This window comes from Ambystoma mexicanum, chromosome 5q (assembly GCF_040938575.1).
Source record: "Ambystoma mexicanum isolate Mex_15411 chromosome 5q, UKY_AmexF1_1, whole genome shotgun sequence".
Lineage (NCBI taxonomy): Eukaryota > Metazoa > Chordata > Amphibia > Caudata > Ambystomatidae > Ambystoma > Ambystoma mexicanum.
Window position 1 is genome coordinate 1,388,864,254 of NC_090933.1, and position 27,679 is coordinate 1,388,891,932.

The 27,679-nt window shown below is 46.7% G+C and overlaps 1 protein-coding gene across 1 annotated transcript in view; it reads left to right on the forward strand.

Moving 5' to 3' along the window:
* The first annotated feature begins 13,939 nt into the window (after positions 1-13,939).
* Positions 13,940-27,679, forward strand: part of LOC138498452 (zinc finger protein 850-like) — a 50,115-nt gene continuing 36,375 nt past the window's right edge. Inside the window, exon 1 of the mRNA XM_069622204.1 lies at positions 13,940-14,005. The gene's annotated coding sequence lies outside the window, so the exon portion shown is untranslated. The remainder of the gene's footprint in view (positions 14,006-27,679) is intronic.

Consider the following 27,679-nt stretch of genomic DNA (forward strand, 5'->3'; position numbering starts at 1 on the left):
CCAGCACCGAAATGCTATGCAATTCTCGTCTGAACAATAGTACCAACAGCCACCCAAGACACATGTTTCAGCCTAGTCGGGCCTCATCAGTAAGTTGAAGCATTGCCTCTCTAAACACCGTGAGCAAGGGGTCCACATCTGGATTACCCTGGGTAAATTAGGGTGAAACCCCAAGTTCCCAAAAATACACAAACAGATCTGGGAGCCCCTCTAGCGAGAACAAACACGGCCAAATAACATGTTCTATGGGTAGGTTCCCACTCGGAGGGTCTATAACCACATTTTAGTTCACTGTCCTTTTCACAGAAGAGAAATACCATTTGCATATCAGTCTGGTCCCATCCACTTGGGCAGTTCAGCACCGAAATGCCAGGCAATTCTCCTCAGAACAAGAGTACCAACAGCAACCTCTGCCATGTGTTTCAGCATAGTCGGGCCTCATCAGTGAGACGAAGCTGTGTCTCTCTAAGCACAGTGAGCAAGGGGGTCCACGTCTGGATTACCCTGGGCAACGTACGGCAGAGCCCCAAGTTCCTAAAAATACACAAAAAGGTCTGAGAGCCCCTCTACCGAGAACAAACATGGCCAAATAACCTGTTCTATAGGTAGGTGCCCACTCAGAGGGTCTATAACCACGTTTTAGCTCACTGTACATTTCACAGAGGAGAAATACCCATTTGCATATCAGTGTGGTACTACCCACGTGGGCAGTCCAGCATCAAAATACTAAGCCATTCTCCTCTGAACAAGAGTACAAACAGCAACCCCAGACACGTGTTTCGGCCTGGTCGGGTCTCATCAGTGAGGCCAAGCTGTGCCTCTCTAAGCACAGTGAGCAAGGCGTCCATGTCTGGATTACTCTGGGTAACTTAGGGAGGAATCCCATGTCCCTAAACATATAAACAAAGGTCTGGAAGCTTCTCTAATGAGAAGGAACACAGCCAAATAACTCGCTCTCTGAGTAGGTTCCCACTCAGGAGTGCCCAATGAACTGGCACAAAAGTGGCCATCCATAATCAGTCCTCAAGGGCCACAAGCATGTGCATGTGGGAAGAGAGCATGGAGCAGAAATCCAGACCAGAGTGGCGGGCAGGGACCCGAAGGCTATCTGAGAACCATCCTGACCGTGCTGAGAGCCCTGTAAGGATTTGCAGTCGGAGCTAACCTATAATCTTGTCGATCAGCCGGTGTTTCAATCCAGAGAGATGTGATTGGACAACGCCACAAGAGCATTCACATAGCCCAATTTGAATAGGGCGGCCGTGTGTGCTCTATGGGCGATGCCCAAGGGGAAAAACCATACAGGGAAACCCCCTTGTCGGAGGTGAAGAATCTTGGTGAAGATCTTCAGCTCCGGCGAACTGATGTTATCTGTGACTTGCCCCGATGTAAAGGAAACTCACTGAGGCGCCAAGGGGGCTACTGAATCAATCGGACAGGGAATAGGAACTCTGTTTCCTTTGGGGAACTTGGTTGGCAGAGCAGGCAGACAGAGTGCGAAGGCAGAGTGAAGCAGGAAGGGAAAAGGAGGCATATGGTGAAGGCAAGGCAGAAGGACTAAGAGAAAAACAGAGAATAGAAAACAGGGTAGAGTAACAGCATCAATGCTTAGTAGGGAAAAACGAAGCGACGCAAGGTGCTCACCGTTGGGCTGCTTCTTATGCTGTTTCCCTCTCTGGCAACGATCCTTGGGACGGATTGCATCTGGGTGCCATCTTGTAAAGAACTGCAACGTTACCAGATCTTCTGAGAGACCCAAGCTACTCCTCACCGATGATGCCCAACAAGGCTGAAACATGTCTGGGGATGCTTTTGGTCTCATGCAGAAGGGATGTGACCTAGCAGTTCGGGCTGGACTGTCCCTTTTGGGGTAGGACCAAGTCTGATTTGCATATGGATTTTTCCCCTTCTGTAATGGCTTGGCAAGCTGAAAAACGATGTTCTGGAGGGTTGCCCAGAGCTGCGCCTGTGGTTATGATTAATTTAAAACCTTCCAGTCATCACCTTTTTGTTTTGCTAAAGTCACCCTGAGTGGGACGGGTATGCCCAGACGTGGGTCCTGAGTCTGCCGGGCCTAGAGATCCAAGCTACTCCTCACTGATGACGCCCAACAAGGCTGAAACATGTCTGGGGATGCTTGTGGTCTCGTGCAGAAGGGATGTGACCTAGAGGTTCGGGCTGGACTGCCCCTTTTGAGGTAGGACCAAACCTGATTTGCATATGGTTTTTCCCCTTCTGTAATGATATGATATGATATGATATGGCATTTATAACGCGCCTATACACAAGTGTTTCAAGGCGCGTCGAGGCGGGGGGGGGGAAACAAGGGGAGGCATACAACGATCCTACTAGGCCAGGTGTCATTCAGATCGTGCAAGTGCAAGGGAGGAGGGGAAAGGGAGAAGTGCAAGGGGAAAGGGAGAGGGGAAAGTGCAGTACAGGGTTAATAGCATACAGGAAAGTAACAAGGGCCAGCTAGTGGCAGTGCGAGTAAGTGCAGATAAGTGCTGGGAAGGAGGGGCTGTAGGGATACAGACACAGTCCCATAGTGCAGGGGGTGCCAGGGAGGCAGTGCAGGGGAGAGTGGCTGGACCAAGGACCGAGAAGGTGAGTGGCCCAGTTGCAGATTCAGTGCATTTTCAGTAACTTTAGCAGGGGAGAGGGGGAGAGAAAGCGGAGGCGAAGAGGAAGGTTTTGAGTGGTGTGGCAGGCTGAAAAACGATGGTCTGGAGGGTTGGCCAGGGCTACGCCCGTGGTTATGATTAATTCAAAACCTTCCAGCCATCACCTTTTTGTTTTGCCTTCTGAGCAGTGAACCAAGCCACCGCCATCTTGAAGGGCTAAAAACCCTGTGAGGATGATGTTTTCTCCAATGCTGCCAGATAGACCATGAATTGACAGAAGTCCTAACAGTGTGCCACCCCTGAAGAGGCATCGTACCAGACTTCCAAGGGTGCAACCGGTGAAATCTCCTGAGAAGTCTTGAGGCATGAACTGCTGAAGCTGGTTCTCATGTACGGTCGGACGATCCATAACCTTTCCAATCGAGTAGATACTGTAGCTGTCCCCTATGGTAATGGAATCACATATGGCTTTCACTTAATATTCGGGTCCAGAGGTGGTATCAACAGGTACTGGGTATTTGCGAGTGAGTCTGTGAAAGCGATCTGTCATATAGGGTTTTAACTGGGATATGTGAAAGACAGGATGTATGCGAGACCATGAAGCGGGTAGTTGAAGTTTGAAGGCGACTGGCCCGATCAGTTGAAGAATCTGGAAGGGACCAAAAAAGCGTGGCGCCAATTTGGATGGGACCAGATGTTTCAGTAAATGGTGCAATGATAGCCACACAAGGTCACTGACATTCAAAGTAGATGTTCGAAGTCGCCTTATATCTGCTTGCTTCTAGCTGGTAGCTCGTAAATCTGTTAAGGACTGCAAGGCAGTGGTATGGCCTGTTTGGATCTTATCAACGAGTTCATTAGTGAAAGAACCTTGGTGTCTGAAGGGGTCTCGGAAGGTACACATGCAGGGTGATAACCGTAGGTGCAAAAGAAAGGAGTGAGTCCGGTAGAGGTATGAATCAAGTGATTATAAGCATATTCAGCAAATGGTAGTAGGGCAGCCCAGTTGTCCTATGATGCTGATGTGAAACACTGTAAGTATTGTGTGAGTGACTGGTTCAGCCTTTCGGTTTGTTTGTTCGACTGTGGGTGATAGCCAGAGGTCCGGGCTCTCTGAATCCCAAGCTTATTACACAATAGTTTCCGGTAAGTAGAGGTGTATTGTGTCCCTTGATCCAAGATTATGGTAGTCGGCAAGCCATGAAGAGGAAAGAGGGAATGAAGAAAAACTTCGGCCATACGTTTGGCAGTAGGAATACACGGATGAGCGATGAAATGAGCCATCTTAGTAAGAGAGTCTACCATCACCATGATTATAGTCTGATCGTCAGAAAGGGGTAGATTAACAATTAAATCAGTACTGATGTGTTGCCATGGATGGGATGGTAAAGGAGGCTGTGTTCATTTTCCCAAGGGGAGCCTACGAGGTGTCTTTCTTTGCTGACAAATGGCACAAGAGGCTACGTAGTCTCTAACTTCGTTGTTGAGGTTGGGCCACCAGAAATATCTGATGATGTTTTCCAAGGTTACACAAACTCAACGATGACCCGCTGTCTTCACATCATGGCCCATGTATAATAATACCTCTTGTTGTAAGGTTGAGATGGGTATGTAATGCGTCTGACCATGAAACATGCTCCGCCTTACAACCCGTACTGTTCCATGGTGGCTAATATCAATGGGTCTCAAAGATTAGTTGCTTGTTTCACCTGTTGGAGAAAGGTGGAGTCCGTAAATAGAAAAGAAGCTTTGGGAAGCAGCTTTTGTTGCTGATGAGGAACTCCGGCTTCAGAGTCGGTGCAAGATAATGCGTCCGCCATTTGATTCTCGTGACAGGCAGAAAGGTGAAAAGAAAATCATAAAGAGAAATAAAATATGCCCAACAGGCCTGTCTACTGATTTGACATTCACGTTGCTGTAGAACTTTTAGATTGCGATGGTCCATTCTCACAGTCACCTGATATTTGGAACCTAATTACAAATGTCGCCATTCGGTACAGGTTTTTTTATCACTAAAAGTTTAATTTCCAAGACGGTATAATTCTGTTCCGAGCCTGATAGAGGCTTGGACATATAAGCAATGGGATGTTCACAATCATCTTAGAAAAGTTGTTTAAGAACGGCTCCAATTGCAGCGTTTGAAGCATCCGTTTCCAGAATAAATGGTCTATTCTGGTTTGGGAGGCGTAATATAGGAACTCTTGTGAAATGGGCTTTTAACACTCGAAACGCCTGTCTCGCTCTGTTGTTCCATGAGAAATGGACTCCCTTCTTCAAAAGAGCAGTCAGGGTAGGATTTTCAAAGAAAAATTAGGAAAACATTTCCTATAAAGGTTTGTAAAGCCCAGGAAGCTTTGTATGTCTTTAACCAAAGCGGGCACTTTCCATTGCAAAATAGCCTGCACTTTTGAGGGATCCATGGAAGCTCCATCAGAAGATGGAATGAAAGCCAAATAACTAACAGATGTTTTGTGAATGTGACGTTTTTCCACTTCTGAGACATCGATTTGATGTTCTTGAAGATTTCTGGGAAATATTAGAATGTTGTCGAGATAAACGACTACTGAATGAAATATGAGATTGTTAGGGAGAATTCTCTGTGTAGGCTGAATTTCCTAACCTAGTGAGTCCCCCAGCAGCTTTGCTGGATTTTTGGGGTTTATTTTTTTCTCCTGCCAAGAGTAAGACTCTTTTACCCTCACTCTTGGACATGATTTGAGTGTGTTTCTTTGAATCTAGATGTGTTTAATGGGCTATGGGGTCTTTTACTCCATTGGGTTTCATGTGTTTTTGTGATGTGTGTTACACAGCACCCTCCGTGCAGTAACACAGGGGTGTCATAGTGACCCCCCAGTATAGACTCCATACCCTGGGACTGACTACTGTCTCCCAGGGCATGTAAAGTCACCATTGACTTTACTAGTCTTAAATTCTGAACAGAACCAGTACAAACCATCTGTTACTTACCACTCCAAATAGGCCGAAGATGCGGAGAACACAACCTTGGAGGTGTTGGTAGTATAGAATTCCGAATTCAGCCTTCCATCCCAGCTCCCCTGAGTACAAGACTCAGGCTTCCTCAAAGAGGGGCTCTTTTCCACAATGTACCGCTCTGCTGTTTCAGTTAGAACAGACAGAGGTGTCAATTGAGTAAAAGAGCGGGGAGAACACACACCGCCAATACCAACGCTGCAAAAGAATACCAAGATATTAGACAGTGTTGATGTTAAACAAGTGATTAGAACAGTTAAAATGATTGGACAACTACCTATATGGATATTGGAGTGAAGTTGCGTTTCCCCGGGATAATCTACAAAGAATAACACGAATGAGTGGAATTGATCTAAATCAATATCGGTTCCCACTTTAGCTATAGAATTGATGACACCTGACCTGAGTAAAGATAAATGGAGTAAGAGGAGTCCAGGATTCTGAAGACAACGACAGGAGAAAATAACAAACAGGGAAGTTAGTATAGGTAAGTAACCCCGAACGGCACGAGGGACACACTAGGGCGGGGTTGGTGCAGTTCAGGAAAGCGTTCATATGCACTGAAGAGAAATCTCACAGGAAAGTCACTCAATGTCCCAGAATCCAACAGAAGACAATGTCCATGGAAGACAATAGATATGTACCTGAGTACACGAGTATAGTTGAGTAGTTGTTGAGATGATCCGGATGTAGACAGCAAATTGAAGTGCAGAGCGGCAACCAGGGAAGAACCGCAAGACACAGAAGAGAGCCGTATCCAGTAGCGTTCAGAGTCCAACAACCAGACGATCACGACAAGAATAAGGCAGGAGACGAATCAATCCAATTTTCAGGCAAAAGGTCAAAACCAGGAGTTCAGATAAGAATTTGTGTAGGGAGACACGAAGAGGAAACGGATGAAACCGCGTGTAGCTGGTAACGCTAATTAGCAGCAACGAGCCCCTTGGAAGACGGTGGTTTTATAGTCGTAAGAGGGGCGTGGCTTGCTGTATGTCTTCCACGTACAAGGCGTGTCAGGTGACATGGAGTGCGTCGACGTTTGTACAGACGCCATGGTAGCTTGTACCTGGACCATAGAGGAGCCTGTAAAGAAGTTGTATTCCGCAAGGATGCCGGCGGGGAAGTCTGAAGTGTAACACCATCATATTGTGGACGTACTGGCTGGGGCAATTCGATTGCCCCAGGGTCTGTTAGTCGAGGGGGCACGTCTTCGTCCCCCCTGATCGAGTTTTGGCTGGTGGCAGTGGATACTACTTTTTATATTCAACCGCGAATATTTTCCTATGGGATTTCCCATTGTTTTAGGCTACTATCTTTATTTAATTATTTACGGTAGCCTCGAACATACCGCCGGTTTATTTAATTAATATTAATTCTCCGGTTGGTATTTTTTGCCAAAACTTGATTCTAAAATGCCGTTTGTGTTCTCTTCTGTGACTCCAACCCAAGTTGAGCCCTTTGTTCCACTTTTTGGCGGGCTTCTCCACAGAAGCCCTCCAAAGTGGTGCCACTATGTCTGGGGTACTTAGGAGGGGTGGGGGGGAATGTAGGCACCCTGGACTGAGTCGCACTCCGTCCTAATTGGCCCAAGTGGTGAGCCGGCCGGCTCACCACTTAGCATGTTTGAGTGACAGCTAGGCTGAGTGAATGGGGGTTTGCTGCATAAAAGCAGGACTTTGGGGACTGGAACTTCAGAAGTTGCCACAGGACCTAAGAATCTGACGAGGGAGAAGCTGAGCCGACCTGCCACGACACCACGACCGGTGGAGCCCTGCTGGACCGTCTCACCACTTTTCCCAACGACAGAGGAGATCTCCCGCCGGAGAGTCTTCTTCCTTTGACTGGTGGGGATAACACGTTTCACCGTCTTTTAGCTTTCCCGACGTATCTCGTGGCCGCCTTGCCCGTGCTAAGCACCCCGGCAACCGGGATACCACGTTTTACCACGACCGCGAGATAAAGGTACCACCTTTTACCGGAAAACTCCGCGGCTGGTTTCTGCCCTGGTAGTGCAACGACCTGCATCTTTCCTCCACGTCGAGATCTTCTCTTCCCCTGGATGACGCCGCAACTTGCAACCACTACCAGGAACAACTGCCACCGCTGGAGGATCCTTCCCACTTAAGGTACCGTGTCCCGCCTGGCTTCCCTTGCAACCGACTGTACGGGGTAGATTTAGCCCCCGGCTTTCGAACCTGGGTTAGCCTGGGACACCCTGGCTAAACTTTTCTAAGCCTCTCTAAACTCTTCTCTGAACTCTCTGCAAGACTTTCTAAGCCTAGTGTAACTGTGTGATCTTGGGCGCATTTGTGCTCTGCTCTCTCTAAGAGTGGGCCCAGTCCTTGGACTTTGACTCACCAGTGACTTTTGCTCTTCTGCCTTGCTAACAGTGTTCCTGAATCTTAGAGTGGTGTACCTTTCCATATTCTGTCTTTTTCCCTCCCTTTCTCACAAACTTATTAGAGTGCAATCTAGTTAAGCGCTCACCTCTGTATGAAAATAAGTGGTGTTTTACTGTGATTTATCTAATAGGGAAAAAGGGGTGTATATATCATAATAGTAACTGTGTTTAGAATATTTTACAATAAGAGTGCTGGAGTGTTTCAACTGTGTGTTTATAAATAAATAATTATATACTTTGATACCAAAGCTCTGGTGAGTGTTTGCTTGTATTATTGTATCTGAGTGCCTATTGAGTATACTTTGCATACTGCCTAACTCTTCTTGAGGGAAGTCTGACTGCTCAGCCACAGCTACGAGGTAAATCTGGGTGGTACAGACTGCTACCAAGTGGGTTTACTGCTAACACCGGTAGTCTTAAATCTTTTGCAGTGGTCCCTAAGGGAACTGCACAGGTTTCTGCCTAACAGAGATCTGAAAAAAGGTGATCCATAAATCGCTGAAAATAAAGCGGGGCGTTAGCCAATCCGAAGAGCATGACACGGTATTCGTAGTGGCAGAAGGGAGGGCCAAATGCTGTTTTCCACTCGTTGCCACTTTGAAACCAGAGGAGATGATATGCGCCTCTAAGATTCAACTTTGTACATATCAAAGCCCCCTCGGACGGCCTCCAAAATGTCCAGGAACAAGAGAAGAGGGTACTTACCCTTTACTGTAATCTTATTCAAGCTTCTGTAATCAATACATGGACGTAATTCTGAAGTGTCTTTCTTTGGGATGAAGAACATCAATGCACCCTCAGGGGATTTGAACACCATTATCAGCCCGTTTTGAAGGTAAGTCTGTAGGTATGCACCTTAGGCCTCTTTCTCTGGCTCAGAGAGAGTATAAATCATACCGAAAGGAAGTTGAGTGTTGGGCAAGATCTCAATGGAACAGTCCTCTACTCGATGTGGAGGTAACTACTTGTATTCGTCTTCTAAGAATACCTGTTGATAAGCATGGTACTCTTTGGGCAATTTTTGGAGGTGGGATATAGATCTGTTCTCATTGGTTTTCAGTTGAGTTTGAAAGCAGATGGCTATTTCATGAAGGCAATGTCGAAGCCAATACTCTGAGCCCAAAAATATGGTACCAGCTGCCCAATTCACATAGGGGTTGTGTTGCCGAAGCCAAGGAAGATCCAAAATAATTGGGTAATGTGCTGCCTTTATTAGATCAAATGTGATGGACTCATTATGGGAAGATAGTCGCATCAAAAGCCTGGCTGAAAATTGACTTTTGGTGTAAAGTAAACCTCGTGAAGGTTATACCACCAAGATGAAACACATTGAATAGATTTTCATCTATGAAAGACACTAGAACATTTCTCTATTTGGAACTTCCGCATGTCAAAGCCACACAAAGTAATGCATTTGGTTTTGTTTAGGAACTCCATGTTCACCTGTGAAAATAACGAACACTGCTGTGACTGCATTTGACATCTGTATGTTTTTCAAATGATGTGCCAAGTTGCAAAGGCATGAAGCAATGCCTATGTTGAGTTTTGTTATGAGGATTAGCATGGAGTAAATGTCTGATGTTCATTAGCCTTACTTTACATATCATTTGTGAAATGTCCAGATCCAGGAGATGATATGTACTGCACTCTGTGATTTTCAAGTTGTGCGCTTTTCACATATGTTACAAAGTGCATATATTTTAAAACATGAATATATTTCAAAACATGGGTCAGTCATTAGTAATAAACTGAACACCATTCTCTTTTGAGCTTTCCACTGTATTTTCTGCACACAGCGAGGCATTGCTTGCCAACTAATGATATGCTGGCAGGCAGCCCTACAAGAAGTAATAACTGCATTAGAATAAAGTGCAATAGATTAGAAATTACATAGGCAGGACCCCTTTCCTTGTTTATAGACACAATCGATGAGGGCAGGAACATCATGAACGATCTTGTCCTGGAGATGCAACTCTACTTTAAGAACCATCATGAGGGTATCCTGAGGATTGTGAGCGTGGGAACATACAGCTTTCCCCTTGACCGTGGTTCCCATTATGGATGGGGTCTGGGGTTTCCCATCTGTTGAGGTGGGGTGATCAGACAATCCTTAACAAATGCTTGTAAGATCCACAATACATGCAGAGGCCGAGAGTCCTGCGCCTATTGCGTTCTTCCAGAGTCAAAGTTCCACGGGCGATACCACCCTGAATGGGCTCCTATTCTGAGTGCTGGCGAGGACTAGAATGAAAAGCTTTGGCCGTCTTCTGCAGGCGTCCTTTAAGTCTTTTGGATTGCTGCTCTTGCAAACGAAAATCGATCTGTAGCGTTAATGCAATCATCTCTTTCAGATTTGGAGGTCTTGGCACACAGGAGACCTCATATTTGAGTTCCTCAGACAACCCTTGTCGAAAAAGTGTTACCAAAGCATCATCAGGCCAGGCGGTCTCCCCGGCCATTTGTTTGAAATTGGTGCTGCAAGTCAGCACATCTAATGACCCTTGTCTTCTTTTGAGATTTTCCTGGGTGGTGTCAGTGAGTTCTTGTTGGCTAAACATTGCCTGAAGACTATTTACAAAGGCAGAACATGAATCCAGGATTTGATTGTTGGTGATTACAAGGGGAGGTGCCAGGGCACTTCCTGCCAAGTTGGATAGAATAAAACTCACGTTAGAGTGATCTGTGGGAAAATAGGAGGGATTCAAAGTAAACTGTACAACACATGATTCCAAGAACTCCTTGAGTTTCTTTGGATTTTCTGCGAAATTCCACAAAATGAGGGAGGTTGGAGGCAGCTCAGTTCGTATGGGTGCAGCTGCAACCATTTGTCAAAGCGCAGCATTTTCATTCTTCAGATGTTGCACTTCCTGGGTGAGATCTTGAAGAGCTGCTAATACTTGTTGCATTTGTTCCATTGTGATGGAGCTGGCGTCGCTTGCTGTAAGGATGTGCAGTCGGAGGCTAACCTGTAATCTCATCGTAGATCACCTCGTGTTTCAACCCAGAGAGATTTGATTAGAAAATGGCACAAGAGCATTCACGTAGCCCAATTTGAATAGGGTGGCCGTGTGTGCTCTATGGACGATGGCCAGGGGGAAAACCCATACAGGGAAAACCCTTGTCAGAGGCATTGTATCTTCAGAGAAGATGATGGTATGGTTCCTTGCTCTGGCGAACTGATGTTATCAGTTACTTGCCTCAATGTAAAAGAAACGCACCGAGGTGCCAAGGCGGCAACTGAAACAATCGGACAGGGAATAGGAACTCTGTTTCCTTCACAGAACTTACTTCGCCGAGCAGGCAGACAGAGTGCAAAGGCAGAGGGAATCGGGAAGGGCAAAGGAGGAATATGGCAAAGGCAAGACAGAAGGGCTAAGAGAAAAACAGGGAATAGAAAACAGGGTAGAGTAACAGCATCAATGCTTAGTGGGGAAAAAACGAAGCGACACAAGGTGCTCACCATTGGGCTGCTTCTTCTGCTGTGTCACTCTGTGGCAACGATCCTTGGGATGGATTGCATCAGGGCGCCATCTTGTAAACAACTGCAACGTTACCAGATCGTCTGAGCAGTGCACCAAGCTGCCACCATTTTGAAGGGCTAAATACCCAGTGAGGATGCTGTTTCCTCCAATGCTGCCAGATAGAGCATGAATTGATAGAAGTCCTAACAAGGCCAGGCAGCGGAAGACCACTAGGTCCGTGAAGAACGCCCGCCAGCCCAATGTACCAGCCGGACTTCTAAACCAGCCTCGAAGGGCGAGTCGTGTGTGGGAGAGCAGAGGACGAGTGTCGTCAGACCTCGTCCGCATGAACATAGGCTGGGAACCTACGTTCCTACATAGTGAACCGACACCTCCAAGGAGCCACCAAACAGCACAGGACCCCCGTAAAGTGGCTGCAGAGGACTTGCAGACAGATGTACAGAGGGACAGGGTAGCAACAGCATGCATTCCGTAACCCAGAGGCAACCTTGCGATCCACAGCGTCCTGAACCGCTGCCTTCACTGCCGACATCGAAAACCGCCCCACCAGGCGGGTGATGCGAGGAAGAGAGTGTCGCCACAAAATGGGACATGGCAATCCGTTCCACGCCCTGTGAACAGTGCAGCAGCAGAGCACCTGGGGTATGCCCAGGGCAACCCCATCTTGGGGCATGCCCGTAACGTCCGACGGAAGGATCTGAACAAGCACCCCGGACCAAGGGTGCCTAGAAACCAAACCATTCCACCCCAGGGAGAGCACAGTGTCCACTTCTACCCTGAGGAGACACAACCCCCAGCCTCAGCAGCCGTGGAGAGCGAATCTTGGAAGAGGCGGAAGCAGGGATGTCATTTCACCAAAATGCCAGGCGTAGTGAAAGTGACATCACTAGGTCACTCCCCCAAGAGTGACATCACATGAAGTTATTTGGCCACGCCCCCATCGTGACATCACAGGAAGTGGCATCACATAGCATTGTTTCTAAGTACACTACAAACTGGTCCGTGTGAATGACTGGCCAGAAGCATGGCTAAGAAATGGCTAACTGGATTAAAACCAGTATGAACCATTCGGTCCTTGGAAATGTGCTCTGCTTAGGAAAGTGGACCTCATGTTTATTTTGGCAACGTTGTATGGACACTCTCGAGAACTGTAGATGCACATATGACCGGCGTCTTCTTTCTGCGCATGCTCTTTGGGTACATGTTTCAGGTGTGAGCGTGCTGCTTCCGGTGTCTCCTTTCTGCGCATGCTCTTTGGGTACATGTTTCAGCTGTGAGCGGTCTGCTTCCGGTGTCTCTTTTCTGCGCATGCTCTTTGGGTAGATGGTGTTTCAGATGTGACAGTCTTGCTTCCGGTGTATACTTTCTGCGATGTGTCCGTGCTGCTTCCCGTTCGCCCTTTCTGCGCATGCTCCTTGGGTTTAGTTGCAGCTGTGAGTTTCTACTTCCGGTGTTTACTTTCTGCGCATGCTCCTTGGGTTTAGTTTCAGCTGTGAGGTTCACTTCCGGTTCCCCCTTTCTGCGCATGCTCTCTGGGTAGATGTTTCGGATGTGTCCGTGCTGCTTCCGGTGTCTCCTTTCTGCGCATGCTCCTTGGGTTTAGTTTCAGCTGTGAGTTTGCTGGTTCCCGTTTCCCCTTTCTGCGCATGCTCCTTGGGTTCAGTTTCAGCTGTGAGTTCCTACTTCCGGTGTCTCCTTTCTGCGCATGCTCCTTGGGTTTAGTTTCAGCTGTGAGTTTTCTGCTTCCCGTTCGCCCTTTCTGCGCATGCTCCTTGGGTTTAGTTTCAGCTGTGAGTGTTACTTCCGGTTTCCCCTTTCTGCGCATGCTCCTTGGGTTTAGTTTCAGCTGTGAGGTCCTACTTCCCGTTCCCCCTTTCTGCGCATGCTCCTTGGGTTTCAGTTTCAGCTGTGAGTTCCTACTTCCGGTGTTTACTTTCTGCGCATGCTCCTTGGGTTTAGTTTCAGCTGTGAGTTCCTACTTCCTGTTCCCCCTTTCTGCGCATGCTCTCTGGTGTCTACTCGGTACTGCGCATGTCTGTCCTCCAGCGCTGCACCCCAGCCTCGCTGCCCAAGGCGCTAGGTAGCTCAGTCTTCTGAGCCGTGGCTGCGTTCCTGCTTCCTCCTGCCCCCCCCCCCATCTCTTGCTCTATTGTTAAAGGGAAAATGCTGCACAAGCTCTGAAGCAATCCCATGGCATAATTTACCGCAGCTGAGTGACAGGCCTATTGCACGCGCTTGTGGTGAGAAAAGTGTCCTTTTAGGGTAATGTTGACTTGTCTCTGCTTTTCCTTCACGCTCCTTCTGTTAAGCCTTTCTCCTGTGTTTGTGATTTATAGGGGGCGAGGCAGCTCCCTCTTTGGATATGTTTTAAATATATTTTCTCTGGATGTGGTGTACATTCTTGGAGATTAATTAATCCTATGGTAATATTTTCTTTCTCCAGACCTGAATACACTATTGGTGCGTTGCAGTGTCCCGCAGAAAGTCAGGATCACAGGCAACAGAAGGTAAATAGCTGCTGTGATATATGCATGTCTCTCTGCACAGGGTGTTCTTTGCTTCTGCAGCAGTTTGTCTCCTGTCCTGAGTGCACTCCATGCCCCCTTCTTCCCTTTCTCTCCTCTTTGCCCCCCAGCCCCTGCCTCATGCCCAGGGATGCCCCCTATGAGTAAAGGAGGACAACTTGCAACCCATCCCCTCAAGCGAGAGTTTGGATGGGGATAAAAGTGTGCATTTTAAAGCGCATTATTTATTTATTAGTTTTTTAAATTTGTGTAGCACACAACAACCCGCAGGCATCGTGGCGCTGTTACAGAGGTAAGTAGGCTACTTGGTTACAAGGAGGAGGCATTGATAACTGCTGTGAGAAACAGGGCTAGTGTGATAGCAGTCTTTAATGATCGTGGCTAGACAGTCATCACCTTTGCAGTTCTAAGGTTTGAGGTGTTTTAGGAGGGTGAGGACTAAGTTCTCTGACATCATTGAAGGAGAAGAGGGGGATATCCTCCTGGGCAGAGGGGTTAGTGGTGGGTGTGGCTGAGGGTGAGGGCAATGTGTTCTGGTTGGGATTGTGCTCTGCAGAAGGTTACGTTTGTTTAGCATGGCGGTTTTGATGTTAGAACACCATGATTCGTCTTTAGTTATGACCTGCGTGGTAGGAGCTGGTGATTCTAGTTCTCTGAAGATGGCAAAGATTTTCTTAGTTCCAGATTTTGCATTGGTAATCCTAGTGTTGAAGGAGGCGGATTTGGGCGAGATGATTGCCTTTTTGTATTGGGTGGCTATCTTGTTGAATTCTAGTTTTGTGGATTCAAGTGGGTTAGTTTACCAAGTGGAGAGGGCGGTGCATTTCAAGGAGAAGCGTTCCAGTAGCTCTGGGGTGAACCAAGCATTTGCGTGTCTGGCAGTTTTGATTTTCCTGCTGACACTGGAGCTATGGCATTGAGTGCATTCTTTAGTGCAGAGTTGTATAGATCAGCTAGAACGATGGGATCATTGGAGAAAGGAGGTTTGAAAGTGGGGGTTGCTACATAGGGCAGTAACCTCGATTTGGTTACTTTCCTTGAACTGGGGAATGCGGTAGTTGAGTGGTGAGAGGTTTTTTATCGTAGGCATGTGGATGTAAAAGTGGATGATATGGTGGCCTGTCCAGGGGCAGGGGGCATTGGAGCAGATGGATAGAGAGTAATTGTGGTTGGCTATCCAGTCCAGGATGCAACCTTTAGAGTGGGTGGGGTTAGTGATTGATTGATTGAACCCCAGGGTGTCTAGAGCTTTGGCAAGAGATTTGGCATGTGAATCCTCAGGGTCATTGAATCCGAGGTTCAGGTCTCCTAATAGAATGGACTTAGAGGAGACTTTTAGGTTGTCAGATAGGAGGTGTATGTCTTTCTCATGGAAGTCAGCCATGGGGATGAGGGGGGGGGGAACAATATGTATAGTGATGGTGCAGTTAGGGGAGGTTGTAAGTTTGAGGGACAAAACGTCACTGTTACCTTCAAATGAGTTGGTGACCTGTCGTAGGAAGAGGAATTCCTTGGCAATGATGGCCACTCTACCGCCTTTGGTGTGTAGGCGGTCCAGACGGTAGATGTTGTAGCCTTGGGGTAGGGCTAAGGATAAGGCGGTGCCAGAGGCTTCATGTAGCCAAGTTTCAGAGATGACTGAGGTTCAGGTTTGTGTGCGGGGAGCAAGTCACAGATTTCCAGAGCATGTGCTGGGAGGGAGCAGGAATTAATGAGGGCACATTGGAATGAGGCAAGTGGTTTGGTGAGCTGCATAGGGAGGCTGCTGATTACACCAGGGGTGGTGGTGGCAGGGGGGCTGCTGAGGTTTGGGTGTGCAGCGCGAGTAGGCGATTTCTTGAGGATGTGCCTCTTGGGAAAGAGTGGCAGTAAGTTGGTAGTGTGCGAGCATGCAACATTGTTAGTCTGCGGTTGCACGGTGTCTGTGTAGGGAAGGGGGATGCATTGATGGCTGGGTGGGTAGCTAAGGGTGTGATGGGAGAGGGAGAAAGGAGGTAGTTGGTAGCTGTGGGAGGTATCAAGCTTAGTGTGTTTTGAGGGCACAAGGGTGCAGGGTGTGTTAAGTGGGGCTGGCCGTGAGGGCGAGAGGTTGAGTGGGCGGATAGGATGAGTGTTGCTTTTCGGGATGGTGTTTCAGGGTTCTTGTGGCTCCTGAGTCGTAGGGCTGATCGTGTGTGGAGGCTGGTGAGGGTACGATGTCCTTTCATCACAGGATGTTTTTTACGCCGGGTTTTTACAGTGGATTTTTTACCTAAAAAAACTCATCAAATCTTTAGGGGAAGGGGGGTTAGAAAAATATATATATGGGGTGTGGGTATTCGAAAATAGGTAAAAAATGTAATGGGATGGGGCAAAAAAAATGTCCATGAGTTTTTTAATTAAAAAATCTGCGGTAAAACCCCCCACGAAAAAACATTCCACGATGAAATGACATGGAATTGATGGGGAGTAGGTAGGAGGACGGGGAGCAGGACAGTGATGGAGGTTACATTGTTGGGCTGGGAGGAGGGTAGGAACCAATTAGGTGGGGGGGTAGCGCGGTCTAGGTTGGAGTGTACTTTGACATACAGATTGTTATTCTTGGACGGCAGGCAGGAACCGTTCATATTGGCAGGCAGCATTATCCATATGCAATGATTACAAAGTCATATTTAAAGTTTTTTTTTTTTTTGTGGCCCTGTGCAGACAAAATTGCCTTTCCACCCAAACCAAAGATCTCTCTTCCCGTTGCCTGTTCACTTCCGACATAACCCATAGCTTGATAGGCTAAACTCGCAGTAATCAAAACCAGCTCCCTGGAAGTCCTCCATGCTGGATATGGCACAACATGGAAGATAGACCAATGGTTGTAGAGAGGGCACCGCTTGTTTTAGGTTGATCTGTTATAGCGTGCTGTTTTGTTGAATTTGAAGCTTGAATATATTTTAGTAGGGTGCAGCCCACTATGTAGTGCCACCGTGCAGGGCACATAAATATGACTGAAAAATGAATGAGACCTAGGCTCAATAGCCTTTGGTGTGGGCCGCACAACCGTGTTTCCCACTAGGGGTTAATTGTTTCTTTAAATAATTTTCCAAAGAATACCTTGAAAAGTTATGTATAATGTTTTAAACAAACATATTTTTATTCTTTAAATTATTGGTTATTAATCACCAATTTGCTGCAAACAATGACTGTATGGCCAATGCATTTCGGATTAAATCCTTCATCAGAGCCCAGTCTTCTCTCAATAACGTACTGTACATATTATACCATAATTGCAATTTCCACTGCCACTACCGTCACGTACTCGCCACCGTACGTGACGGTAGTGGCACACAAGGGGCTTAAACGTACACACATGACACGTGCATTCTCGCACAAGCCCTCTGTATTGTTACATTCATCTTCTCTTGTACTCTAGCAGCATTAGTCTGGTTATGGCACAGGACCATGGAGTGTCGGTTTTTTAGTGATACACATAGCAAATAACCCTTGTACGCTCTTTCATTGTTTGCACCCTACTGCAGTGGTGTGGGCTCTTATATTGCTAAGATCATGGAGGTATGTATTCTATCATGGTTATGCAGTTTGCAGGTTTTCGTAATAGCAGAGGGTTTGTGGAGAAGCGCACATTTTTGCAAGTGGTCTTGACATTAATATTTTGGGGACTTTCAGCCACCTGATGATCATTTTACAGTTTTTTCTCATCACCCAGGCCTGCAGGCCGGGTCAGGCTGGGAGCAGTGATACACTGTGGAGGGCGAAATGTTACAGTGTTAGCATCTTGTGCTAGCTCATGTCCGCCTTGTTCGTGGGAACAGGCTCACAGCGGATCTGCCAGGGTGTTGCGGCAACAGGGATAGTTGAAACTCTTCAAGGGTGGGGGCCGCGCTGCAGTGCGCAGAGCTCACACCATCTTTGTTAGACAAAAATCGTTTCTGAGGCCTTTCTAAATTCAACGTGTGGGCAATGTCTTCAGTAGGTGAGCCCCCCACCGCCTGGGCCCTGGCGGTATGGGAGAACGCCCAGTGAGCCATGGCCCTCACCTGGGGAGGGATGTAGGCAAGGGGGGGTCTTTTAGACCTTCCCTCCCCTACAATATATAGCACCTTTTTTAATTTTATTATTCTGACTGCCACTGAACAAAACCACCTGGCCTATATATGTCAAGGAACAAAAACAAGTGGCCCAGATATGTGATGTCATCAGTGATGTCCTGGGTGTTAGTCTTAGCAGTGCATGGTGGTGGCGTGAGTTATGGTTGCTTAGCTTACCATAACTGGCGAATTTCAGGGGGTTTTCGGTTTTACTTGGAACCATAACATCCCTTTAACAAAGTTCTTTCAGTGAATATATATACATATATATTTTCAAATGAAAATTTTGCCCCGTGACAGGGCAAAACCAACGGGTTGCACTCCCGAGAGCAGTTGAGAGAAAGAAGTCCAATCTCAGCAAGAAAAAAGGCTTGACAGCAAATCCAGGCAGCACAAAGTATTCTTTATTAACCTCTTAAGTGCCATTGCGGTTCCAGTGCCAACAGGTTTTTTTTTTAAATCGCGGTATTCACCGCCCAAACCCGCCAACATTTCCACCCTCATTAACCCCTTAAGTGCCACCGACGAGCCGGCTCGTCGCTGGCATTTAAAGGGTTAATAAAAGTGCATGAAAAAAGGGAGAAAACCTGAATAACAAACGACACGTTTCACGGTACTCCGACCGCTTGTTCACGTAGGTAGGGAATGACACAGAAAAAGGACTCCTTAAAAGAGCTAGGCAAACTCTATGGTAGCAGTGCATAGAATATCCCTATGCACAAGTCAGTACAATGTAGTAAACACTTGGCGGCCATGTCATAGCATTTAAAAGCACCGGTCTGTACTATATGAATAAAGTACACCCCATAGTCATCAAAACACCAGATAACTACTATGTAATTTCAACCAGTGTCCTAGAAATCATGAATGCAGGGACTGAGGAGGAGACGGCGAGCAACGCGCGGAAATAGCAATGGGAGGAAAAAATACGGTGAATACACCGCTCGGAGAAAAAGACAAAATATGTCAAATATCTCAAAACACCAATAATGTAACAAGATGGAAAATGGTGTTAATCACGACTGATATCTGTGAGTGTCATCAAAATAATTTTTTTAATGAAACACTCCCACTGGGGGCCATACGGACTATATCATGCCTCTAAACAGTACAAATTATAAAATATTAATAAGGTAGAAGCCTAGTCAGTAAATGCCTTCCATGTAAGTAAACATTGCATCTGTGCAAAAAATCTGCACACACGCCGTTGTTCAGCCATCTCCTGAACTCTGTCCCGCAGTCTGAATATCGTACATACCATTTACTGACTAACGTGTAAATATGCCCCGTAATTATCTTAAGTCTCAAGAATCCATAAATGCATGGTCATCATCGTATGAATACAAAAATGCAGATGGGACATATCAAGCTAAAAAGTGCAGTATAAAGTGCAAAGTGCTTTAGCAGCAAAGAAAGTGCAAAGTGCTAGCAGCAAAGGAAAGGAAAAAGGGAAGGGGGGATGAGAGTTGAAGTCGCTACAGTAATAATAATATGCACAGTGCTCTACGTCCATGAATGCACTGATGTATTCCTAAATGTGCTGGTAATGTAAATCATAAACCATGCAATCAATTATCAGAGAAGAATTTAAAAATCGCTGAATGTTTAAAATGACATAGTATCTAAAATATTAAAAAATACTCTTCTCTCTGTAAAAGGATACATGACAAAAAACCGTGCATGCATGGACATCTGGAGCATAATCAACAAATTCATCCACCGTAAAGTGCAAAGTGCATTTAACCATAAAAATGCCCAATTATTAAGGCAAACTAGCTTCCTAGTAAACCATCTACTGCAAAAAGATGATACACATATACTTGAGCGTCCCAAAACAATATTTAGACATAGTGGACCCACAAAGGGATATACCATGACTGGGTAACCCCTGCAATGTAAGTATCTGCATCTAAAAGGATGTGAAATATCCGCCAAGGAAAAGACAAAAGGGGTCGAGACAAGATAAGGGGGAGAGTAAGAAAGCATAAGGAATCCAAAAGACATTCTGTGTAAAAGTATGCATCACAGTGATCAATATTAAAAACAAACCCTACTACTGATCTTGTTAAAAACAAAATTGTGCAAGTTAAACTGCACAATATCATGAAAGAAACAACCTGAAAGATACGTCAGAACTAAAGGGAATGTACATGGTGGCTAAAATCTAAAGAAGGCACTGTTGGACATTAATAGACATTCAAGAGGTCATACAAAAACATTTAAGGTACCTGAAATATAAAAGTAGTTCATCAAAGATAAAAAAAACAAATATATACTATTAGGTGCCTAAAAACGTGTATAGCTCTTCATCAAGATTATGACCCCTAGGTTTCTTGGTCTCGAGGTCCAAAATGGACTTGGTCTCCAGTTGTCTCAACAGTAACTCCCTATTGCCGCCTCTGGGTGATTTAGGCACAGTCCGAATACCAAAAAAGGAGCAACCCTCCAATCTGCTGCCATGTTGGGACTGAAAATGCAGAGCCATCGGATAGTTAGAATCAATACTTCTTATGGCTTGAATGTGTTGGAGTATTCTCAACTATATATATTTGCATAATCTGATTTTGCCCTTGTGGTGAGTTTATACTAACTCGATTAAATGCTAAAAGGAGGTATCGGTACAAACTTGGATACACATGAAGATGAATGCACATGTAATATTTTCAGCCAATGTTTGCACTATTTGTATTGTACTTTCAATTGTTCAACTATTAGTTCATCAGAACATATATTACCACTAAAGCTCGTGGTTCTACAAAATTATATTTAGTTCCCAAATTATATGTAGTTCCCATATATAACTATTGATATTTATTCAAGAGTAGAATGTATTGAACTGATTTAGACTGCATCAAGTTATTAGATATGGAATATATACATAGTGCGCATTTGAGGTAAAAACTCTACCAATGCGGAAGAGAGGTTTAATGCAGGATTGTCCCATTTCAGGTAGAAAACCCAACATTGACAATTCCATCGAAGCACAACACTGATTATATGTTACACACATATTTCCTAATGAGTTGCCCCTCCCAAGATGGCCGACGCAACTAGTTGCGATCGACCATCTTGTAACACAATGTTGCCATGCCAACGGAAAAACATTAACAGGAACACGATTGCCGCGGCTGCACTGTACGCGGCGGGAGCGGCTGTATGCATAGCGATACCTCAGATAAGGTAAAAACTGAACTTATCGGAAATACACAAAGGCAATCTTGACATTGATGGATAACGTAAACATATTGATATCGTTTCATTTCAGAAGGACGTTTACTAGCGCCGCGAACCACGTACTTCTGAGCAGGACATTTCCCTGCACACAGGTCAGTGAAGCTGACACGGTGTATAGGTTAAAATGGGCAATCTTATAAATATATATGAACTCTCACAATGGTGAGCAAACGTATACAAACATATGAACATAAACAAACATTTACAGGCACTGCATGAGAAGCACATGCTTAAAAATGGCAGAATATAACACATTGAGCGCACTTATTCACAACAAGCTGAATTGATCACAACCAAGGGCTCATGAAGTAGTGAAACTATGACATACTTGCATGGGGTGCACAAAGCATGGAACTGAGTAGCGATCACCTTTATACATTTGTGTGTAGACAGCTAATATTGATCATATCAACGTGTTTTTCTTTGTTTTTTCTTAGGTTTTTCTAATGTGTTACTGGGCCTCATTCCGAGCACGGCGGTCTGGGAACTACGGTGCCAGTAAGCATGCCGGTACCGTAGTTACCAGACCGCCATACTACGGGCTGTGCTCGCGGGTGCCTGACAGCCTGCCAGGTTTTTCCTGGCGGGCTGACAAGCACCCTCGAGCACAGCACGTTGGATGCACCGGCAGTACTTAAATGACTTCTTCCTGGTCCACTAACCTGCCATGACTACTACTTCAAGGTCTCCGTCCTGGTATACTCGCCTGCCGGACTAAAAGCTTCCAACACTACTACAAGTACTTATTTGGAAAAGTTTGCTTCAAACAACTTGGCAAAGACTTTCATCAACATCAGTATTGACTACTTCTTCTGGGAAGACATGAGACACACTGGTGCTGTGTGTTCCACACTTGTGACTGCCACATGCAATGCTGCTCTCCTGCTACTCTTGTTTTACCACTCTTACATCAACAAATGCTGATAATGGGTGTCTATCACACTTGCCTCTATTCGGCTTAGACAATGCTTGTTTGGGTCTTTTCCAACTATTGCCTTTTTCTCTCTTTGGCAATAAGGGTTACAATTATCTTGCTTCTGAATTACCCTCTCTTGACTTTGGCAATGATGGTTCTTGTCAATTTGCTTTAGTATTTGCCTCTCTTGGCTTCGGCAATGTTGGTTGATGTTAACCTCTTTTAATATTGCTCTTGTTTGGCTTTGGCAATGATGGTTCTTATAAACTTGCTCCCTCGCCACCCACCTCCATGGCTCCCTTTCCACCCCGTCCCTCCTCTACTCTGGCTCCCTTGCCAGCTTTGGCTCTCCTGGCTCCCTTGCCTCCCTCGTCCCCACTGCTCCCCTGACTACCTTACCTGATGCGTCTCTCTCTTGGCTACCTCGCCTCCCTTGAACTCCACCTCTCTAGCCTCACTGCCATCAACTTCTTCCTTGGTTCCTCTGCCTCTTCCTCCATTTACCTCCCAGGCTCCTCTGCCACATCTGGTTGGGTCCACTGTACCCCGCCCCAGAAGTCTTTAAAAAGTGACAACCTGCTCATCACTGCTGCTCTTAACTTTCGCTCTGACATCTGCCACCTCCTTGAACTGCTGGATCTAGATGTTCTCGCCCTTACCGAGACATGGTTTAAGGCCAGCTTTGTCACGAGTTTTGACACACTTCTCCCTGAGGGCTACAAGATCCTCTCCGAGCCCAAGCCCAACAGGCCCAGAGGTGATCGGGGGCCTTGTCAGAGACGGCCGTGCTAGGCGGTGCAGCCTGACATGGCTTGCCCAGTTAGGGTTCCTTTCTCGAAACCTTCGAGGCAGTGGAACAGAGAGCAGACCGAGCATGCTCGGCAGCAAGGCAACGAGGACCGTAGCCACATCTGCCCTCGACTTTCCTGCAGCTTCCTGTCTTCAGCCCTATGCTTAGCCCCCCAGATCCCCTGCCTCCAAGTCCCATCGTCCCTCGCCGTATTCGTCTCCAGATAATGTTTGGTGGCTGGTGGCTGACGGTGGCTGACGGCCTGTGTTAGGAAAAATTTCTTAATTGTAGGTAATTCTTCCTTCCATGTGGCAACCCCTAAACTTTTTGCTGTTGTTTTACACCCTGATCTAGACTTTGCCAGAGAAGCACGGCTTCCTGCCGCACTCCTCTGGGCTTTCGCTCCATTCTTACGGGGATACTGACATGCCCTTAAAACAGTCAGTACCGGGAAACGTTGTTTTCCGTAGTTCTTTCGCTCATGTTGCAGCTTTCGCGCAACATGGCACAAGAGAGCACTGTAAGCTAAATTACTGCTCTCTTGGGTCTCTAGTAATTTTTTGGGCCCTAGATACTCTCGTGGATTGTTAACAAACGGTGCAAGTGAATCACGGACGGGACTGGTGGCAGCGATCGTTTCTTTGTGTTTTGAGCTCCTTTTGGCTGTTTAAGTGCGTGTCTCGCGTTTAGCCCAAAAGGGTGGCCTGGCTCTCAAGATTGCCAGACCACGAGGCTCTTTGTCCTGTCCGCTGACCGTCTTGCCCCCTTCACCTTCCCCAGGTCGAGCCGACCTGGGGCCTTCCTTATTTGGGCATGTACTTTCCCGCGAAACACGGACGCTTTTGCGGACTTCTACAGGCTTGGTGTGTGCCTCCAGGATGCGGGCTGGGATGTCTGGTCCCAATACACATCCTGGGTGCCAGGGACCACCGTGGTCCGTGATAGGTCCACGTATGGTGTGAGTGTTTTGTGAACAGATCTCCTATTGGGTCCCCTCCGTTTTGGCGCGAAGGGAAACCTGGATAAGAGGAGGCTGGAAACACCACTACCATGTCGATCTCCTGTGTTCTCACGAACGAAGGATAAGGAGCCAAGTATCCTGTAACCAAGAGGCTGGACCGAGGAATCGCTGGTGACCCGCTGAAGGACTGCTCCTCTGCACTGCTGTCTTTTTGGGAAACCCTTTCTACCTCTGATCGAACGAGAAGGCCTGTACTGGTACTTCGACCCTTTGGAATAGTGGGAACAACTATTCTCGGCATCTTCACCATCTCCTGCACGTAAGCCTTCGGAAGTGTCTCTGGGCCATCCAGTGGACTGACCAGCCTACCCAGGAGTCTTGCTCTGTAACCGCCGTCAGGTTGCTGCTGTATTCCGAGTCCTTGACACTCTCACACGATTCGTACACTTGGCGTTCCCAGGTCTGAAGTGAGTAGTGTACATTGTGCTGAAATGCACACAGCCGCTTCGTTGCCCTGCTGTGGTAACAATCTGTGCGGGTTCACTACGTTTGGGACATCCTCAACTCTAACTTCTGCTGCCGCGGAATCTACACAACGCTGAGATGTCCCGTGCTCGTATCTGAACCTGCCAGCACTGAAACTGATGCGGAGAAGCCTGGGTCTGCCTGCATCGGGGACCGGTGAGTAGTAACGATAGGAACCGGTCGCCCTCCTGCAGTAGCCTGTTGTCACACCCCGCGGTCATTGGCAATTGTGGAAACGTTGGCGGTGGAGCCGCCATTAATTGCTCCGTCACGTCATTACGTTTTTGTTCCAGCAGCAGTCTAGTTTCCAGACCTACGATATCCTTTTAGCCGGCTTCAACCCGGAAGCAGTTGCGTTGCAACCTTCCATGTTAGGCTTCCAGGTTGATACGCTTCTGTGCTTTCCTCTGTGGCTTTTCGCCGCACCTTGCTCCTACTTCCCTTTATTGTGTACTATTTTTGGCTTACCTTGCTATTACTTGAAGTACTTTCCTGTTTCCCGCTTTCCCTTCCTTCTGTTGCCATCTTACTCCATTGAAGGGCCGTCCTTATCCTCAAGTCCTCAGTGAATATTGTCCAGCTGCTTGGTTCTACTACAAGGGGTTTTTTACGCCCGTTGGCTTTTTCCCCTAAACCGGTCTGCCCCGGTACGGGGGCCCCCTTGGCCCCGAGTTAGAGGGGCGGGGTGGCTTCCTCTCGAGGCAGACCACATCGACAATCAAGGGAAGAAGCATTGAGAATTCGGAGATTTGGACTTGTATCGGATCAGGAAGATTCAGGTGAGGAGAAGGGTGTGAGGGGTACTCTGGGAGGTGGAGCTCAATTGACGGAATCCAAGAGTGAGCTTGACAGTTTGCAATGCCAAAGAGAAAAGATGGCCACCTCAGAACAAATACAGGAACTAGTGGCCGCGGTCCAGGCCATGAATACGGAATTACAGAATGTAAAGGCTGATAATGCAGTTTTGAGACAGATGGTCTCTACTCGAGATACAAGGGATTCCGACTTACCTCCCATGGCTTTATCCTCTGGCAAGTTCGACGGAACTCCGAAGCGTCTAAAGGAATTTTTGGAAGCTTGTTCTATCTACTTCACCTTTAGACCTCAGTTGTTCCTAAATGATCATACCAAGGTGGGATTTATGGTATCCAATCTAACTGGAAATGCTTTAGCGTGGGCAGCCCCTTTGGTGACCAACAATAATCCCGTCATAAGAGACTATGAGGGATTTTTGTCCTTATTGCGCCAGACTTTTGAACAACCAGAGATCATACATGTGGCTGCGGAAGAACTCCTGGATGTTAACCAAGGTTCCAGTGATTTACAGACATATATCTCCACCTTTAAACGTTTGGCTTCAGAGGCTGGGTGGCCAGAACGGGCCCAATACACCATATTTCGTCGAGGTTTAAAGGAAGAATTAAAGGACGAACTTGCAAGGATAGCCCGCCCTACCACCCTGTCTGATCTATTCTCCATTGTTATTCAGATTGACTACCGCCTAAGTGAACGCAAAGCAGGAAGAAAGAAACAAAGAGCCCCGACCTTTTCTCTACCTAGTACCCACTCATTGCCCTCCCTGCCTACTTCCAGTAACAAAGAAGAACCTATGCAAGTGGGGTCTGCTAGATCTTCATTGACACCTGAAGAAAGAAAACGTCGCAGAGATGCGGGACTATGTATGTACTGTGCTTCAGGCACTCATTTACTACGAAACTGTCCAGCAGTTCCACTAGGCGGTCGGGAAACGATCAACCTCGGAACTGAAAGGGACAAGTAACCGAGGTCAGAGTGCTAGTCCCTATGTCACGGTGACGATAGCTTCTCAGACTGTTTCAATGGACTCTCGTCTCATGGTGGTGCCCATCCGGGTGGAGACTCCGACAGAGGTTCTTACTACCATGGCCCTGGTAGATTGTGGAGCCGCAGGCATATTTATGGATACCTTGTGGGCACACCAACAAGGACTCCCTCTGTTAAAACGAGAAGAATTGCAGAAGGTAGAGGGAGTGGATGGTTCACCACTCTCGTCAGGACCAATTACCCATTCTACAGTGACCCTGAAGGTCCGGGTTTTCCAGCATTCGGAACAGTTACAATTTGATTTGATTCGAGCAGCACATTTTCCTGTGATCCTGGGTATTCCTTGGTTGAGGAGGCATAATCCGCTCATTGATTGGGCGCAAAACACCATGGCTTTTTCCTCCCCGTATTGTAAACAGAATTGTTTAGCCCATGCATCAGAGGAAGTGGTACAAGTCCTTACTCCACAACAGGAAGGTATATTTGAGGTCAGTAGAGTCCCTCCTGAATTGGCGGAATTCAAGGAAGTGTTTAAAGATGATCCAATCTTAGATTTGCCCCCACATAGGCCGGAGGACTGTGCTATTGAGCTGGTACCAGACGCCTTGGTTCCGTTCAGCCGCATGTTTTCTTTGTCTCTACTAGAGAAGAGGGCTCTTCGTAGTTATTTGGACTCTCATTTGACCAATGGCCTCATTCGCCCCTCCAAATCTCCGGCTGGAGCCTCACTGTTCTTCATACCCAAGAGGGATTCTACTGAGTTAAGGCCTTGCATTGACTATAGAGGTTTAAACAAAGTCACGGTTCGGGACCGATACCCCATGCCTCTGATAACAGACATTTTGGAAGCAGTTCAGGGTTCTACCATCTTCTCTAAGCTGGATCTACGGAGTGCTTACCACCTTCTCCGCATAAAGGATGGAGACGAATGGAAGACCGCATTCCGTACTCCATTTGGTCTTTTTGAATATAGAGTGATGCCATTTGGCTTGGTTAACGCTCCTGCCATTTTCCAGCGCTTTATGGATCGTCTATTCTCGGATCTGTTATACCTCAGTGTCATTGTATACTTGGATGACATTTTGGTTTTCTCAAGATCTCCATCTGAACATACAGTACATCTTCAGACAGTCTTGCATCGGTTGCAATCGCAACATTTGTTAGTTAAACCAGAGAAGTGCATCTTCATGAAGGCATCTGTTCCATACTTGGGATACATTCTTTCTCATGAGGGTGTCATTATGGATCCAAGGAAAGTGTCTGCCATCTTGGACTGGCCCATTCCCACATCATTGAAAGAGGTTCAACGGTTTCTGGGTCTGGCCAATTTCTACAGAAAATTCATCAG